Genomic DNA, 19906 nt, shown 5'->3' with positions numbered 1-19906 from the left:
CGTCGCACGATGGTAATATATTGTTTGGCAGAGGCACATTACGCGCTTTGCAATGGGCCTCACGTAGCGAAAAAGATGTGCTTGCGAACTATGCGCGAGTCGACGGCATCCACGCTGATGTTTGCCAGCTACTTGCAAACTGTTGAGGAAGTGACGGTAGTTCTCGCTGGGTGTTCTTACTACGAAACTTGGTCCTCTCAGCGCGCTGCAAGGGCGAAACAAAGCGCGCGCTTCTCTCCCGATGGCATTAGAAACTAGCGGGGGAGAAAAGCTTTCGGGTGACGTCAGGAATTACACACGCGCTTCCTGCGAGGTACGCGCGCGGCAAATTTTTGACGTGCAAAACTCGAGCGGAAATATCGCGATTCGAAAATAGATCGGAGGGAAATTAGATTGAAATTAAGCGCGAGCGATCTGGTCCTCACCCGTAAGAATAAAGTAGGTACACATATATTTGGCTTCTGCAGTAACCTTTCAGTTAACAATTTAGCAACTTCGGAATTTAGTTTTATAAGTTCTTGGAAAAATGGGTCGGACAATTGTTGCGCTGGAAAGCTTTCGATTTCAGATAGGATTCACTCGAGGAGTGTAGCCTTTGAAAAAGAATCTTAATTTAAAGTTCCCTCGCGCACAAAATGCACTTGTCGTATTTCTTGATAAGGCAATATTATGTGGAGTTATATATATATATATATTTTTTTTTTTTTATCATTTACGTTACTTGCGAATTTTCTTTTTCACAAGCTTCTCGGGTCGATGAAAATTTTTCTCAGGATGTAAGATTTTCAGACGAAAGTGCGGTCATTAGAATGGCGAAAGAATTGTTTTTCTCGGGGAGCGTTTGATTTACCTCATCAGCGAGTTCTTAACTTCGGCGTGGGGCTTGAATAGCGGTCGGGTGCTCGAACGAAACGCTTTCACAAACTCGACTCCGGCGAGTGGCTGCAGAAAGGTGCGAGAATTCTAGAGAAAGGGGTTGGGATGGCGGGGGAGGCGAAGTTGCGACCAGGGAAAAAGGGAAGAGGAGCGAAGGAGCTCACGGCGACGGCGGGGTGGCAATTTGATTTTGCAACCTAGATAAAGAAAGCTTTCTTCCTCGTTATTGGTTACTACGAGTTCGAACCTCCTCGCTCCTTAAACTCGGAAGAATTTCTCGGTGCTCGATGGAACAGCCATGGGGATAGTTCCGCCGACGTGAACTTTCTAATGCGATATACGCGCGCCGGCGTAAATTACAGACGCGGCACGAAGATGCGTGACCGCGTGGTATAGATGCTCTCAGTGGTATCGAATGTTCGGCGAACGGCTGCCGTGAGATGGATAGCCTTGTGTCGGAATGAACCATCCTGCAAACAGTACAACGATGAATCATTGCCAGGAATAAGGAATGGGATGTCAAGGATACAATTCTCCCTCTTTCTCTCTACTCTTCTCTCCGCTCGTATCTCCCATTTCTATGAAGGGAAAAGAATAATATTTTTACCCCTTTAGTTATTTAAGAATCTAAATTTTTTTTTTTTTTTTTGTTTATCCAACAAAATAGCTTTTCTCGATAAATTTTCTTCCGCGAGTGTCGTCAAAATAAAACCACCGTCGCGCGACGAGCCCGGCTCGAGCTCCAAATCGCTGAAATAAGAATTCGCGATGTAACAGATCCGTCAACATAACGGATGTTCAGTCGGGCATCACCGTCCGCTCGTTTTCCCGCGAACGACACGGAATCGAGGAAGAAAGTCCCCAGACTCCCGTCCGAAGTGCCAATGGAGTCGGCCGACCCAAAAACAAAGCCGTAACTCGATAGAGACGTCATTCTACCGTCAAGAAACTCGGGGTGACAAGAATAGGGTGACTCGCGAAGTCGCCGCCGCCTACGATTCGCTTCTTCCCTTTCCAACGGCGAGTTCCCCCCCGCGCACCCTCGACGTCCATCCTCACCCTCCGCAATGACCCGGACGACGACGACGCTCGTCTTCTGGGCGACCACCAACTGTCCAACTGTCCAAGTGCCCATTTTCGCGCGGGCTCTGGCGGGACACCTCCATCTCTCTCCTATCGCGAATAATATCTCTCCAGGATACCGACAGGCACGTCTCGCGGGCGTACCCCTGACAAATACGTAGTCGCGACCCCCCAGCATCACTCGAGTTTACCAGAACGTACCTCGCGTATCTTGACGGGCGAATCTTTCGGAAGAATAGTAGACGCGTCGGGTTCTATTGACGTTATGCCGGTCCGTCGTTTCCCATGTAACGACGTGGAAAAATCGTTCCCGCTTAATGACCTCGCTCAAAGATCCTCGGTGGATTAAATTACCAAAACCGCGAAGTGAACAAGGAGAACGTGATGCATTTCATTTGTTTAATCTTGGCAGAATGAGCGGAAGTAAGCGGCGATGTCTGAAAGACGTCGGGAAAACGTAGAGGATGAAATTAATAGAAAACGAATGAACCGAATTGATAAAGTAAATGGCACGTGTGTGTGTGTGTGTGTGTGCGTGCGTGTGGCATTCTCTTTAAGTGACAAACACTCGCACCAGTGCACGTACGCACGCACGTGTGCATACAGACTTTTTCTAACGGCGCGCTACGGGGAAATTAATTTTCTTAATGGTCGCGCGTGCGTAAAATTTCGTTTTCATTTATTAATTTTCTTAATGGCATAATCTTTAGTTTACATCCAATTGCTATCGCTATTTCTGGGATCAGATCGTCAGGACGAACGGGCGACGCGCATCCGCTTTAACGGAGCGGCTGTAAAAAATTAATTTTCTTAATGCAACACTATCTGCGAAATGGGGTGAATGCCGAGATTGCGAAATAATTAGTGTTTCCTCGGTTGCCGCCCGAGAACTGAAATTTCCAGGAAAATTCTCCCAGTATTAAGGCTCCGACTGCATAAGTTTCATAGCGATTGCCCACCGGAATATTGTACATGTATTTTTTTTTTCTTCTTTTTTTTGTAGAAGTGCGTATAATGTGCCGCCGTATATAAAATCGCGAAACTTTTACGTTAACTATAACGTCCCAGTTTCACGCCGCTCGAGGTCAGTTTCTAGAATTGTTAATTAAATAATATTTGTCTCCTGAGTTAAAGCAGATAATTTTTCTATAATTTATTTTGTCATTTTTTAAAATATTCTTTAATTTAACTTGGATTTTTTCCTCTTCGTATTTTTTTTTTTTTTTTTTTTTTTTTTTAATTTCGAAAATTAATTTGAAACAAATATGCGACGTCTTCTCGTTTTATAACAATCGTTTGATGCCGCACTTCTTCATATCACATCAGTATGTAAGAAGCAAATGTTTGGAAGCTCCTTCAAGGTTGAAAGGCATGTTTTACATTCCGGTACCATTAAGAAAATGAAATTTGCAATGCAGATAGGCGAGATACTTGGCGCATTTGCATTGACATTGCCGACTTTTTCAGGAGGAAAATTAGGGCGTATTCTATAACACGTTCCACGCGCGCCAAAAATCAAGTTAATTATTAAGTAATTGTCGTAAGGAGCGTAGACAGTTGAAAGCATCGACTAGCCGCTCGTCATGCGAGATCACCGCAAAGTAGCCCCTTAATTCTCGACAAACTTGACGCTAAGTCTCCTGTCATCTTATTTCTCCAAATAACGTGCAATATGTATGCCTGTCCTTGCGTGTCGAACCTTTTGTCGAGATTATTTCGGACGAGTCAGTCAGAATCAAGAGTTCGCGTCAACGAGGAGTCGTAAGTCTTCGGGAAACAAAGAAGACGTACGAGATAACACGAAAGAGCGGCGACGGGTGTCCTCCCTCCGGCAATCTCGTGTCGCGACGTCGTAACTGCCTCGGACGTCCTATAGGTTCGTAACCGTTTCGGAATCCAGGGTGGGTGCACGGGCGAGAAGAGGGCGATGGTTGGCACAGAGTACGGATACAACGTAAATTGTTAAGGCGAGGCCTCGCCTAGTTATAAATTAGGAAAGAGGCAATCTCGCCGGGGTCGGATGTTTTCCCGCATTTCTCGCGCCCTCCCCGCGCACCGCCACCCTTTCGCGCTCCCTCTTTGTCTCTTAGTACGAGGCTTTAGTACCGGTCATAAAAAAAAGAAAAAGCGGGCCGTCTCAGAAATCCAGCTGAAATTAAGCCCCCAGCATATGGTTCCTTTAAAAAAAAAAAAAGAAAGAAAGAAAGAAAGAGAGAGGAAAGAATCGGGCCGGAAATTCCGCAGCGTCTTTCTCGGCGTACGTCCCCTTTTCTTACCTAATCACAGTTAGGCCACCGTCGCTGTCTTTCGCGAGATTGTGTTGCGTTTGTGTGATGGTATCGCGGGAAAGCGCGCCCTTTGTCATGGAAAGCGATTTAAGGAAAAGCCCGATTTGCAGCAAGTCAGAGACGCGTTCCCTGTAACTAAGAATGTCTTCTAGATTCTATAAAGGAGCATACACAGAGACAAGTAACTATGTATAACAAATAGTTGATACTTATCTCTCAGCTACTTACTTCCTTTTAACCACAAACAAAATCTTTTTCTCCAAAATTTTGCCTGTGCGTTTCAAGTGGAGTTTACATTTATTAAAAAAAAAAATATATATATATTTAATATTTTTGCATAAATAAAACCGTGATCTACCGCTTAAAGGCGAAACGTAAAATATATAGGTCAGAAAATGAGTCGGTCTCATCGTTGAACGACACGTACGCGATTAAAATGAGATATGAAAAGATTATTTACATACACGAGAACCGTATCGGGTGGAAAATCTCATATTTAACTAAAAACGTGATTCAATTATATCAATTTTTTTTATTTGTCTAATTCCATCCGGATCTTTTATTAGATTTTCGGAATATATTCCCGGCGTATACTCTGTCGCGCATTCCTTTTTTTCTTTTTCCTCTCCCCAAAACGGGCTTAAGCGGGGACGAGCAGAGGTATCACGCGAGTATTCCATATCTCGTCGCGAACGTGCCCTTTGTTCGATTCGGATAATACGGGAGTGTCAGATTTCAATCTCTCGATGTGCGCGAGATACGTCGGGGCGTGCACACGCGGCTCCTTTTTAATATCTCTAATATTTCCAGTCAATATTCCCCATTTATTCCCGATCCATCACTTGTCTGACGTGTAACCGGATGCCACCCCTTCCCCCCTCCTCCCTACTCCTTTCCCGCCTGATATAGAGTCAATCCGATATAGAGAGCAGAGTTCGAATTTCCCACACCGTAAGGCGATCCGCTGTAAGTTGAGTGCAGAGGCAAATGTTTTCTTTCCAGATGGAAAATAACCAGCGTCGCATTTCCTCGGATGGCACGTGTACGTCGCGAGCGTGCACGTATGCCATATCCCGCTGATATGGAAAAATAATTCCATCTCTCGTAATTTCCTGCAAGAGAGAGAGTCCGTTTGGAGGATTTCTCCTCGGCTTCGAGAGCTTAAAATTGATGCTAGCCGAGACCGATTTTTATCTCTCCTTAAGCGCGCGAGACCCTCTGCACGCAACTGTGCGTCTCCCTTAATTTTTCCTTCGCACGATTTAATTAAAATAAAACGTGACTTACGCCGCTTGGCGTGTATTTCATCTCCTCTTTCTCGGATTTTGTTAGGGCGTCCAGACAAATAATCTGCGATAGAAATTGTCAATTAAACGGTCGATCGTACGTAGAAAAAGAGAAATTCCGTAAGAGCAAGCTTACATTCTCATCGTCTAGCTCGAGTGGACGCGCAATCTTTGTCGAGCTCACAACGAAGATGATAGAAAAAAGAAATAGAGGAGGAGAACTGTCGCTGCGGAAAGATCCGCGATTCCATCCGTGGTTACGCCCAGAACTGGTCAGGCAGAGCGTTAGCCCGATTAAGATCAGCCGAGAGGGAGGCTCGGAACGAACCTCCGGTTATCCGACTCACGCGCGTCGTTTCCCTCGCAAAAACGGACGTCCAACGTCTCCGTCTGCTGATCCGTACGTAGAATGTTCTCTTTCCGGCTACGTGTCGGCGAACGATGGGCATCGACGGTTATCCGGTAGAAATTTCACCGAGGAAAACGGCCGCGGACGAGGAACATGATTTCCACTTGCGCTGTACTTTAATCGGGAAACTCGGCGCAGTTGTCCGAAAATAGGAAAGGGGAGAAATAAAAATTAAGAATCGCCTTGGTTGCAAAAAATACAAGAAAAATCTTTATTATTATTATGTTTATTTTTTTTTTTTTTTTTTATTACATAAATGCAGTTTCGGGACGCATCGATTTTAGATAAGTATTCCTAACGGAATGTCTATCCAGGTCAATTAAAATTTATTTTAATTCAATATTCTTAGCAGTTCAATATTTTCTATTCTGTTCAAAATAATTTCGTATATTTATACAATTCGATTGGGCTTTATAACTCGGTGGAAATCAATTATTTTTCCGTGAGACTTATCTAAAAATTCAACCTCGCTCCCTAGCTCGAGAGCGGTGTCAGAAAAACGTCCAACATAGAAAAATATGTTTACTTATCGGACTGCTCTTTTCCGACGCAATATCTTAAGAGTATGAGACGGGAATACCAAACAGTTTATTTTCGGCGAGGACGGCAATCGAAGTGCCGGCACTCAGCGGCCGGCACGAAACAAGGCGCGGGCCATTTCCTGCTATCCCGGTAATCGACCCCAAGTGATTGGATATGGATTATAATGGAAGTTAGACTTAATGCCGATGTACTCCACCCTGAAGCATTCGCGACGATATGCGATACCCGTAATCCTCGAACGCAGATTGAGAATTGATCGCTCGATAGGACACATCCGCTTAGCCGCGACTATTCTGTCACAATTGCGTAAAAAAATTAAATACCACCGACGATGCAATTATGACACGTTGCTCGAATCAATTTCTTATCTTTGATTAGCGTAAGCTCGCAAAAAATTAATTATAAAAGAGAAGGCTTGATTGATTATCGAATTAGAATTATATTTACTTCGACGTTTCATTTCTTGGTGAGCGATATGTTAGCTGCTCGTGAGTAACTGGTAAAAGAAGTATTAACTACTTGCCGAGTTTTGCCGCCAGTCTGAACGTCGTAGACTTTCTCTTTGAATTATTCTGATTCAGTTGGCTCTCAAGCCATTGACTTCCGCTTCGCTGGCAGATACAGAAGTGTTGGCTAAATTAGGCGTAACGACCGCGAAACATGGGCGCGTATTTGCGTATTTGCAAAACTAATCCATGTTGCTTGGTGGATGGCGCGGGGTGTGCTAAATCGTTTTCAGCAGACGAGCAAGCGCAAGGAGTTTCCAATCTGGCCGCTGTCGTTTCCGGGAGAATTATGCGTTTCCTTGCTTAGAGGTAAGGTAATTAGTCCGGTCTGTTGAACATTAATACGATTATTTTACGTAAACGCCCTTTGTAGGAAGTTGTAATTGGATGAAGCTCCGTTTTACGTTTGATTCGCGATCTCAAGTCGCGTCTGAATGTGTGCATTATGCGACGCTACCGATTAAGTGTTCTTGCGCTTTGTATCGCAGCGGAAGCGTAAGCGCGGTAAGATGATTACGGTAATGCGATTCGCGAAAAATTAAGATGTACAGTCGCGGGGGATATGCCAGATTAATAGCGTAAACTCCTGAAATATGACTTGTGAGAGGATTGCGTGTTAAGCTGGCACAAAAGTTTGTCTCATTTTTCTTTCCAATTTCTTTTCGTGGGAGTAATGTAATTTTGCCGTTCTCAAAGAACGATATATAACGGCCGCAAAAATCGCCAGTAATGTAATATAGATTATTTAGTTATAACGTGTATCCACAGTGAGGTTCTTCGGAATCGCCGAGATTGGCGGGGATGAGGCCGCGAGGGAAGAGGAGAATTCTTTGAAAGTCCTCGAAAGTAATAGGCTGCCTCTCGACCCGAAGTATCACGAATTAGATCCTCAGATAATGCCGCTTTAGCGTTAATGAATCCAAACTATTGAACTCTAATTACATCCTAAAATTGCTTAACTACGCTGAAATCCTGATGAGGAAATGAAAGATGAAGTAGTTACAGAGAGCGAGCTAGAGAAACAGAGGAAAATGGAAAGTAGGAGGAGGAGGAGGAAGGAACGTCGGGACAATAAATGTTGGATATAATATTGCAAATTTGTTTTATATCGCGATACGTTGATGCACCTGCTGACCTTGCTTCCCGGTAAAACAAAACGGCATGTTAAAGTACACGAAAAAGAGACGGAAAATTGAATTCAACTGAGGTTGGCCGCGATAGTCGTGAGTGTAATCACGGTCTTTGCCGGTCCTTTTCTGTGACACAGGCTCGATCAGATTGGAACATTGCTATTCGGACCGAACACACAAACCCGCCCGCCGTGAAAGTTGTTCCGCCGACCAAGATTCGTCGGTGATAACCGTCGTTCCATAGGAATGGCCGCTTATCTGACGATTTTTTCAGGGTTTTGCACCGCAATCGACCGGAAGACCGGCCCCCGGTCGGGCCGAAATTAAATCCTCGAATTCTAAAATCTTGTTGGTCGAATTAGATATAAGCTCGGCGCCTCGTTAAAGAAACCGCTCGGTAATTGAATCGCGTGGGATTTAGTCATATCTCAGACACCGTCATTTATCACTTAATCAAGATCTGCATTTCGCATAAATTAGCCATGTAGAAATTAATATGCTTTATACCTTCGTCTTACGCTGATATTTTAAACTTCTTTCTCCGTTCTCATAAATATCATATAACAACTCTTATCTTACCCTCCGTCTAAGCTTTAACATCTGACATGTACTTGCTTTCAAACTCGACTATCAGCTCTATCGTATGCCGCTTTCTCCTTCCGACATTCTCACACATTTCTTACACTTTTTCTTCTCGAGAATAATCCGTTCCTTTTATGAAAGCTCATTCTCAGTTTTTCTACGTGTTATCTCTCTTCGCCTCCTTCGCTACCAAAACACCATCTCGACGATCCAATTGCAAAATTTTAGTCAGTTTAGTCGCTTTTTAAGCCGCAAATTTTTCGAGTGCAATTACCGTTGCAAATTAATGAATATTTATAGTCGGCGATTTATGCAAAATGAAATTGCGGCTTAGCAGAGTATCCGATACTGTCCGTGACGTTGTATTAAATCCGTGGAACGAAAAGCCTGCTTTTCGCGTGGAAAGCAGAAAGAGCATCTCTTACTTAGAACGAGGTGATGAGAAGAAAGGTAAGTCGCGAGGGAGAGACGCGGGACGGAGGATAAGAGTGACAAGAGTAAGAAGAATGGCCTGCGACGACACAGTGGAGAGCAAACCATAAAGATAGTAAAGAGCCGCGCGCACACCAATTCCACGGTCTATCTAGACGACACGAGACGAGAGACCTTTGAAAATCGCGTTGCGCCTTTTATCAAACACATAGCACGGTTGCGCCTTCGCCGCGATTCAAGCAAGCTAAAGAAAACGGTGTCTGAAAGCTCCTCGCGAGAGGATCTTCGATGGACGATGAGAAAGACGGCGATGAGCCGTCGTTTGCGACTTCGTTTAAGAATTCCTGCCTGAGAAATTCCGACTATCTCGTCGATTGCGCGATGTTAATGATACATATTTTCTTATCAATCCTAACCAAATTTTCCTCACGGCTTTTAATTTAATTTAATTGCTCAGATATTTGATAGTGACAGCTGGAGTACCGCAAATTATAGAGATCACGAATTTACGATCTGTGTAGAAGAAATTAAATTATCGGGGATATATTTAAATATAAAACGAAGCGTGACTTGCAAATCACAGTAAAAATATAATAAAAAAATCCACGCTTTTATATATATATATATATATATAAAAAGTACACAAATTGGTTCTCGGTTGCCGCGCCGAGACGCTAATGGCTTAAAGTACATGAAATGTGCAGCGAACGGTGCAACCCGGGTCTTCAACCCGGCTACGAGCCGGTGTTATTGACACACAGGCCCCGCAAGGGGTGAGATCGTTTCGAAGATCCGCGTGAAACCGCGGTTAAATCCGACGTAAAAATAAAGGCGCGCTTTACGCCCCCGAGGGATTCGCGCGAGAAAGTGGGGCTTCCGAGGCGCGACGAGGGGCAGGGCACCACCATGGGATTTACACGTGCTGTGTCCGGTGGTGAAAGCGGGGGTGTGCGAAGGTGATGCGGCGGAAGCGAAGCGAGAGCGAAAATACGGGAATAAAAAAGGGGGAGAACGGGATAGCGGGTGGATAGAGAGATGGTGGGTACGCGCCGAGGGGTGGGTGAATCTCACGACCGGCATTTATGTAGTCCGCGTCTGCACTTAACTCTCTATGAGCCAATGAAGTGGCTAAATCACTTTACGACGGACGTTTACAACGCCATCGACCCCTATTTATTTATTACGTCGGTTCCTCCCCTCGCCACTTTTTTTTCCTTTCGCGCCTTGTTTCGCCTCCTCTCTCGGAGGTAAGTCACCTCCCATCGTCTCTTTCACCCTCGCGGCTTATATCTCGGGGAAAACAAATTTAATGTATCGTGGGACGCGGAGCTTCTGGTCCTCTCCCGTCGCGAGCGCGAACGTGGAAAATTCAATTTGCAGAGTCGCGTCCGGCTGAAATTGCATGACCGATCATTTGAATTTTATCGGGGCAAGCAAATGAACGAAATTATCGAGAAGCGTCACATCAGACGGTGCACACGGTGATTACGCGGTATCCGTTTTCTCGAATATTTCGTTAGTCAATTTGCGTGGAACGCGAGACCGTTCATTCCCCGCCCACCTTTGAGGAAAATAATATTCGTTCCATAGGCGGCCGACTTGCACCGAGCTCGAAACGCTAATGCGATTTTCGGCATGAGACCAAAGTCGTTAGTAAAAAATGATAAAGCCGTATATTTATACATAATATACATAACGTTCCCTCTATCTCATTTTGCCGCAAAGAAACGCAACCTCATTGAAATCCTCTTTGCCGCCCGCGATTGCAGATAATTGCGACGGTGGAGGGATAAAAGGATGGAAGGTACGCGCGATGTTGTTTACCGTGGCGCCGATCAATTTGAAGCGGAGCGGAGACTCGCTTAATTAATGCATTCTAGTCCGGCTCTCGCGCTTAATAAAGAAAAGAGAAGAAAAACCGATGTTCGCGAAGGGAGGCAAACTCGGGGTAGGAGAGAGAGTTTACCGAATTCATTACCATTCCGTTAATGCCATGCATATTTATAGTCTCAGACGTCTCTGCTGCGTCGTTGTCGTCGTCGACGTCGTCGTCAGCGGGACAGTGCTCGGTGACGTACGCAGATGTTCATTTACTCGGATTATCAAGAGAAGTGCATACAATGAATAAGTAGCGAGGGACTGTAATTTACGCGAAAAATCTCGACAACCGCGCCGCGACAATTTCCCTCGTTATTATTTTTTTTTTCTCTTTCTCTCTTTCTCTCTCTCTCTCTCTACAAATAAAATATGTTATCCCATGTATATTTCTAATTTCCACTCCACACGAGACATAAAATATTTGATATACTTCGCAGGGCTATCACTTAAACGATTCTTAAAAATAATCCAAGCGTTCTCGTTTTCCCAACGACATTATTTCAAAAATAAATCCGATTGAAAAATTTCTTTTTTTTTTAGTAATCACAATGCGACGTGTCGGAATTATACTTTTACAGAGCGCATTTATATTATTTTTAGCAATTTTTACATTTACTCCTGGTTTCCGCACAAAGTTAATCAACTATCTTTAAAAGCTGTCAGATATTTATCTCCTTATTCTATTTAGGTAAAATAACTTTTCGAAATTTTAATGAGCACAATGTTTTATAGCCATAAATTATGTAAGTCAATAAGGTTATCTAAAGTTACATTAAAGTCAGGATGCAATCATCAAAGAAGCGGAGTCTGGAAAAGAGGGGCAGAGCTATCACGAGGGTGATTCGCGCTATATTTCTAAAGTAATAAAACTGTTCCTCTTCGCGGAATATCGTATTGCCTTTACGACCCTTATACCGAGTGCTTAAATCAAACTTACCGTGGCCCTTCGTGCGGGCAGGAGGGAGCCGGGCAGCCACAGCGAAGGGTAGCGACCTATCGCGTCCCTCGGACTATCCACCGCCGTATGCTCGATTACATGTAAAGTTTTGTCATTTGTGGTTGGACCGTATTACACGGGTTCACGAAGCTTATTTTACGCAAGGGCGAATCTCCACATGGGAACTAATGAAACTTACACTTCGGTCCCTTACCGAGGGAGAATATTTCTACCCTCTTCGGTTCAAAAATACTTTAAGATTATATAATATTTTGTTAATTTTTACACAACTTTTATGTTACGTCGAAAAGAATTGCAATGCGCGCTTAATTTTGGCAGAGAATTTATTTCACACAAACGTCATTTAGTAATTAAGCTTTCCAGTATTATGCAAATTTAGTAACAGGTTAATATTGATCTTTTCATTATACACTTAATGGTTTATTATCGTTTTGCATTCAATAATTATGAGACTGGGCCACATCAATTTCTGATTGATGTTACTTGAGTGACATAATAGATAATATAATATTGTTTCTGTTTCGCTGTAAATTGCATCCGCGTTTTAGCATTCTGATGTAAAAACGCCATATTTAAGTGCACCATATTTAAATTCAAATGTGATGTTTTTTCATTTGAATGAGAGCCTCGTTAATGGCAAAAAGGGTGTACAGCGCGTAGGTAGGATTCAAATGAGGAGGCAGTTACATTATTTAGTCGTTGCACGGATATACAGCAATGAGAAATGTTCTTCATCGAAATTGTCTGGCAATCGTGTGTAATTAACTCGTTCGTTCACATTGGCATTCGCATTTTATTACAATTGAATATTGAATTTTTCCATTAATAGTTAGGATGCTCGTGTAATTGCTATTTAACAAATCACTTTCCTCCCCTCGAGACAGCGTATCAAATAAATTATTAATTTGCGTAAACTAGTAGTTTTCTATTATTCGTTACAAATACTTAAAAAACAAACTATCAAAAAACGCTATGAAAAAAGACGCGCAAAAGTCCTGAGAAATAATATGTTTTTGTTTAGCACAAAATCAACTGACGTGTTTTCAGCGCTGAATATATTCGCGTGACCACTATACGAATTTTAATCCTTACGCGAAATATTCTGAGTTACACGAAGGACCCACGCTATACGCCGGCCGATTCTTAACAGGAGTAGACAGATGGATTGAAGTGCGGAAGCTCTGTATTCAAGCACTAGCTGCGCGCAACGAGAGTCGCCGTGAAGGTACTCGTGCGGGAGGGTGAGAAGCACGGGCAGGCGTGCAAGAGAGGAAGTAAAAGTGGAAGAGAGGAAGAAGAGAGAGATCGAGGGAGAAGAGAAGCAGAAAAGCAGGACGCTGCACTCGAAGTTGATGGCGTCAGCTGTTACGTACTGTTGTCGACTTTAGGTCGAAGCCCTACCGCTCATGTTTCTCTCTCTCTTCTCTCTCTCTTTCTCTTTTTTTTTCTTCCTTCCGCGGAGAGAAACCGGCCGAAGGTGACGGCGAAAAGAATATAATATTAAATCCCGCCCTCGACTCGGACGGATAATCCGCGGTTTACGCCATGGCGACTCTGTGAGGACAGAGCGCCTCTTTTCGCGGGCCATGCGAGGAGACGGTACGCGAAAAGTTATCAGGCTTTCCATTATACGTATCTTACGTCTGCCTTCACGCTCTGAAAGAAATCCTTCACTGTCCCCCTCTATTTTTCTCTTCTCTTTTTTATTTTCTTCCCTTTACTTCCCCCTTAGATTTCGGTCCTTCCCGTTCTATACCAACGGGTGATTCTCCGGGAACTCAATTTGATGTCTTCTGTTATTCTGTTTGTGCCGTTGCACCTCTTTCTGCTTCTCCCGTTCTGTTCCACGCCTGTGCCCGAAGGCAAACCCCGCTTCTTCCATCGTTCGCGTAAACATTTGGACAGGGGTTGGATCGGACGGCGACAAGAAATTCCTTCTTCGGCCCTTCCAAATATTAATAATTACGAGGTTATTTTCTATATAAACATTACGGAAGTAATGGAGTTAGATCCGATAATCGAAATCAGGATAAGAGCTCGCAAGCGGGAACTACCATGTGAAAGATGCAGCGGAACTATCGCAACGTGCCTTTCGATTTTCCCAAAAGTTTAACCGTGAATAAATCCTTCATTTGTAATTATTTACGCAGAAAGCTCTGTGCTCATTACGGCGAAAACATATAAAGCGAACAATACAAATAACGCATCAGAACAAACAATTCTATTTACGAACGGATTGAGGATGATTCGATTGCCGAGAGTCCATTGATCGCTGGAGCTCGGCCCGTTTAATCAGACGTCATCGTCATGTTTGTGCGCATTTATTCATCACGGCTTTTATTTTCCACATAATTACCGTTTAACAGTTCTGATCCTTCCGGATCATCTCGCCCGTGATGGCGTATGTATTCACGAAAATCGCTTCGATAACGATAAACGCGGCGCGTATGCAAAACGTTTAATTGCAAAACTTAATTTCGCAAACGCCGACCATTTTCACTTTTGCTACCGAACAACGGTTTGCAGTTTGAAAATTAAGAAACTCCGCCGAATTCCTCCAATTTTCTTTCCGCCTTTTAATAATTCCTCTTTCTTTCCCCTCCCTCCCTCCTCATTTTCCTCAGGGCTTTATTTCATTTTGGCAAAAATTTAAATTCCATCTCAGAAATCCGACGTCGAAATTTTAAAAGGTACGATTTATAAGGATCAAACTTAAGTAATTAATTTTAAAGATATCTCGATGTACAGTTCCCTTCAATTAATTTTTGGCTCAATTAACTTTTCTACATTCTGACATAATGCAACACTCTGAAAATATACGACAGACATTCGCTGGCATTAATTTATCGGAGTTAAATGCGAGAAGTTTCTCTTCCCCACGCGAATACGTATTCGCGACGGCAGTTCATCTCCCGCGGTCCCCCGCTGATTCTCAGCGAAAATTCTCGAACGCATAATTTCATAGAAATATCTCGCGCGTTTCATGGATCTGTCTCGGAGCACACGAGGACTTTTTTCTACTCCGCGGTGCGGAAAATGGCTGCGGCTCGCGACGCACGGTCTGCAGGTGTCACGATAAAGAATCCGCTGCGGTTCATTCTCTTTTTCCATTATTTTTCCTTTTTTTTTTTTTTGTTTTATCTCTTTTTCCGAGCGGTCGAATAACTTCGACCCTCGTGTACAAGTTATTTTATTTTAACGTTCACGATCACAGTTTGACCGGAATTTACCATTGTCGCACGTGTTTCACCCGTGCACGCAACGTCACCGTCCTCGCTTTCTGTTCATGATAGTATCTCTCATTATTCGTGCGAACAACATTATTTTCCAACCCTGATATCTTCAAGATAATTATTTGCGTTGAACGTACAATATATATATATATATATATATATATATATATATATATATAGTATATAGTTCAAACTTAGTACTAACATTTCGCAAACAAGTATTTCGAATTATTCAATTTCGCACAATTGTATCTGAATAAATTAGGTTTTTTTATAGTGTTAAAGGATTTTTATTAAATGTCTCATTGTTTAAATCTTGTTTTTTTATAGGATAAGAGCTTAAAATTTTTATCTTTTAGTGTGTTAAATTTTTATCATTCTTACAAAATCTGAAGAATAATCCGTCGAGCTGCTCAAAAAATACAGAAAATTGAATTTTCCCAGTTTTGCGTTATTTGATAGCGTTGGCTCGTTTTCCATAACCGAAAGAATCGCGTTTCGGCTGGCCGCTGTAACCGCTCGGTGGAAAGTCGCGTGGTTCTTTTTAATTGAAATACATACGAGAGACGAACTTGCCGATAGAAAAATTTCGGCTCGACACGAAACATCACAGTCGCGCACATTGTTCTTCAACTGAATTAGCACAATTTAAAAATAAGCTCGACAAAAAAAAAAAAGACATAGAGATAACGTTCTCGCATCACGTGTCCGCTTAATCTAACATAAGATGAAAAACGAAAATCGATTTTGCATGGATTGTATCTTACAAAGCATGTAGACTCATTAAACCTTCGGTTACCATTGTCACGTACAGATCCCCTAAATTTACATAAACTACGAAAATTTTGTCAGTGTCTATATGGGTTTAAAGGAACGGGAATGGATTACATCGGAAATTGAGGGATTAAGAGTCTTCCTGCGTTTTAATAGCCGAAATGATTCTACGTGCCACACATAATTTTCTGATCACGATATATAATCCTTAGGATGATCGAACATATTGTGTATCATGTATTAAACATCGATTGTTATTCTTAAACCATTACAGCTGGCGAGAATTTTAAACGTAAAACGCGAGAGGCGATCGTTCGAAGTTGCGAAGGTACCACGTAATAGGCGCGCGGAAGAGTATTTCTACCATAAATGTCAACGTCATCCCTTTTATTTTTTTCTTCCCGTTCCCGGTGTACCGTGGCCAAAAGAATCATGTTTCAATTCGCGTTACAGTTGCATGCGACCGAAAATGCAACGATGGTGTATTTAACTGGATTTCGCGCGGAAGTACTCGTGGGACGTCGGATTGGTCGACCGGTCGGTCATCGGTCGATCGATCTCGACAATTTCGGCGTCGACAGGTCGAGAGAGCACTGACGGTTACTGAAAATAAAAAAAAAAAAAAAAAAGGATGGAAGAAAACAGAAAAAAAAAAAAAAAATTGGGAGGAATGGACACGCAGCAACCGGGGTGAGGTCGCCGCGCGTGGAGAAATAGCGGCGTCAACGACTGACAAAAAAGGGGCGCGAGCGCGAGCTGTGTTTCAGGAGGAAAATATTGCGGCGCGATAAACGTCACCGATAAGCGCGTGGAGACGACCAATAAATTTTTTGACGGTTGACGGTGCCAGCGAGAGAGCGAACTTGTTTAGTGGCCGTCGGAATTCGAAATAAAATGCGCCTCCTCTCTCTTCTTTTCTTTCTCTCTCTGTTTCCTATTTTTATTCCTCTCTTTCTCTCTCTCTCTCTCTTTCTGCTTCTATTTTTTTTTTCTCGTCGTTTTATTCACCAACCTTTTGCACATGGGCATCCACACGTTGGAGTGCGTAACGGCGCGCAGAAATTTTCCGCACGTTGTTGGGAAGTTTTTGTTGCAGTCACGGGCGCGCAGGAAACCAATTTTTCCTCCCCTTTTTCTCGTTTTTTTAATGAAATCAAACTATTTCTTTCGCATTCCGTTTGACATTACTCCGCTTTACTCGATAGAAACAATTTGTGACTGTAGATATTACAAAGTGTTTCGGGAGTCGTTCTTTTTTTCTAACTAAAAATATTGGCCTTTTTGAACGAGAAACATTTAGAAAGTTATTTCGTCTCTTGAGTCATTAAAGTTCAGTGAATAATATATCTTATCTGTCATTTAACTTAAAGTAACTTGTAAATGGTAATTTGACATATCTGAATTTAAATAAACATTTAATATTAATTGACGGGGAATGGATATATACATATATATAATAATATTTATTAAAGTAAAATATAGTAATTAAAGTATATATTATCGATAAGCTCAAATGATCATATTTTAAAACCTGCAAACAAAATCTTATTAAAATCAATATTTAATGCAGGAATTTATAAGAAATCCAACGAAATATGTACATATTTAATTATCACTAAAAGTTATATTTCCTTTCGAAAATTTTTGGTAGAGCGCTTTAATGAATCTTGTCACGCTTCTTATTTAATTTTGGAAAATAAAAAATTTAAGATTCTACATTAAACGATTTAATGAAAAATATGGAAAGGGAGGAAGGGAGAAAGAGAGAGAGAGAGAGAAGTCATTGCTGGTGGATTATCTCGTGCAGAAGCTCGAAACGTAAAAGGGTTGACAAGATAAAAAAAAAGCATCCGCCTCGTTCCGTACATCATCGGATAGTGGCTAGTATAAATGGGTGTCGCCGATAGCCCACGGCTGCCGTGGGGAAAACCGATAGCGCAACGATCATCGAGTAAAAACGTGATTGATAAAAAAGAAAATGCGAAGCGGCCATTTGCTCTCGCGCGGAGATCGTATCTCTCGGTGGTAGCATCGAAATAAAATCATTATCAAATACAACGATAACCCCGTCGATGAATTTGCGCGGTCAATAAAACATCCGAGACATCGGTCGTCGTTTAAACGCGATAATTTACTCACAAAAGTGCTTCACTTTGATAACGACTCTTGGGAAACGCAATTCTGTGGAGCACATAACGCAGCATCCTTTTGAAACCGACAATATCAAGTATTTGTATAACATTTTTGCACGGATAATTCAATTATTTTAGAAATCTAATTTTAAGTACAAATTTTATTAATGGTTTCCTGTGTAACTTGTCAAATTACTGAGAAGAGATTTGAACTAAAAGAAAAAAAAAAGAGAAAGAAATTTAATTACAAGAGATAACATCGCTATTTCGACGTAAATTCACGATAGATGATGACTCAGGATTATGTTTGGAGACTGGGTATTAATCCAACTGGTGCACACGGCGCATTCTCTGGATGTCAATAAAAGGATAAAGAGATGGAATCGACTTTGCTTGCCTCGTACTGAGATATCGACTTTGTCCGCAATATCCGGCGCAGATATTTTGCAACGATCCGAGTATGTTTCACTCGATTCTTTATCCGAAAGCGATTTCCGAAGATCCCCAAAGGTAGAAATACAGCAGTCTTTTTTATTAAAATGATATATCCACAAATTATAAAAGATGAATTCTGTTCAAGTTAAATTCATTGCGAGTGAATTTTTTATGAAAACGTTATTTCGGACAGGAAGTCCAATTATTTTTACTTCCTTGTGAAATTAATATTAATATAAATATCTTTATATATGCTCGCGTCAAAAATTTTACGTACAACAAAAGATCTATTATGCGCACGTGCACATGAATGCGCCCGTGGAATGACGAATACCGCACGTTGGCGAACGCGTCAACTCTGCAATTTTCATTTAAGCTTCTAATGCGGTGTATTAGGCACCAATCAGTCATCGTCATTGGTGCGCGTATGCACCTTGCGTTTAGGAGCGTGTTTTGTATACCGTTCTACCGGCGAAACGCTTGCCAGTCGGTCCGACAGCCACCGCCGCATCTATTAGTCAATGGTGAATGAATATTTGATAGCGAGAGTTATGGTCCGATCAAATTCCAGCTCCGTGTACACCCGTTGCTTACGGATATTTTATGTACATGGCCGGCTGATATATATATATATATATATATATATAAAATGTATTTCTTATTTACGGTCAGATGCGGATCGACGTGCGCGAACGATATTTCCACACTTGGTGAAAATTCCCACTTGTCTAAATTTACTCGCGCTGCGTTACGCGAGACGGTTCCCGAAAAAAAACTAACGACGTATTCTTTGCAAATATTTATGCGTACGAGGCATTTAGCTGCCTGTGATCTTAATTTCAGCAACAAGTTTCAGTCTCAAGAATTAACTTAAAAAATGTTGATTAGCTTACACGAAGTAGATTAAACAAAAGTCACTTTATACGTCACATAATTTTGAAAGAAGTTATTCGTGTTAAATACATTAAATTGTGTATTTTGCAAATGTTAAATTTAGTTTATTTAATTATTAGGGAAATTAATAATGAATTTGGGTCCATTACTAAATAACGTACTTTGATTTGATGACATCTAATGTTAACTTTAATATCCACCTGGAATGTGTCTTTAATAAAAGCATATTTCCGTGCAATGTAAACGTAAAAGATTCTCGATATTCGAATAGTGTTTCTGACAAGCGACGAATTAATTGATCGGCACGATACTCGATCAATTATTCACAGAGTATGAAGCGAAAACGTTTAAAACTTATAGACTTCCCGAGTGACGAGAACAATCTCACGGATTAACGCTACGTTGCGTAATAGAAGATACGCTTTAAGTGAGAGATCTCCCGCGCCCGATTGCAACACCCCATTGTT

This window comes from Cardiocondyla obscurior, linkage group LG03 (assembly GCF_019399895.1).
Source record: "Cardiocondyla obscurior isolate alpha-2009 linkage group LG03, Cobs3.1, whole genome shotgun sequence".
In the NCBI taxonomy this organism is placed as follows: Eukaryota; Metazoa; Arthropoda; class Insecta; order Hymenoptera; family Formicidae; genus Cardiocondyla; species Cardiocondyla obscurior.
Note: the sequence above shows the minus strand (reverse complement) of the source record.